The sequence below is a fragment of the Penaeus monodon genome, chromosome 29, assembly GCF_015228065.2.
Source record: "Penaeus monodon isolate SGIC_2016 chromosome 29, NSTDA_Pmon_1, whole genome shotgun sequence".
In the NCBI taxonomy this organism is placed as follows: domain Eukaryota; kingdom Metazoa; phylum Arthropoda; class Malacostraca; order Decapoda; family Penaeidae; genus Penaeus; species Penaeus monodon.
Genome location: NC_051414.1, coordinates 37,502,794 through 37,503,329, shown reverse-complemented (window position 1 = coordinate 37,503,329; position 536 = coordinate 37,502,794).

Here is a 536-nt window from a genome sequence, read left to right as displayed (position 1 = left end):
TGCCATCGCTTATACTAAAAAAAACTTACTCACACATGCCGTCATTAACAAACTGACCTTATTTCCAAGTCTTTCTTAGTTATTTCATGGTACGCACACCTTTCACTTCCTCTCTGGAACTAGCCAAATCCCACCATATAAAGAGATCCACAAAATGAACGAAAAAACACACGGAAATAAAGATTAAATTAAGAATTAACACTTCATTCACTTCCGCGCATTCCGGACTTCCTCTGTTTATTGACGCGTGCGGGACTGCTCGTGACGTCATAGCACTCCATGCATATCTTATAAACCGCCTTATCTCACCCTTATCAGAGCCTCAGATAAGTTAAGGAAGTCTGATACCTGCAGATTTTGTGTGTGTGTGTCTATGCCTATTATTAGTAAGGCATCTTCCGTTTGTTAGGGAGGTATTTCCCAAATCCTGAATCACTGTTTTTATGGTGACGTGGTGGTTGAGCAGACACTTAGGCGCCAAAATACTTGTGTTGGTCATGCTTCCTGTTTTCGATGCCAGTTACCTAGTCCTCACA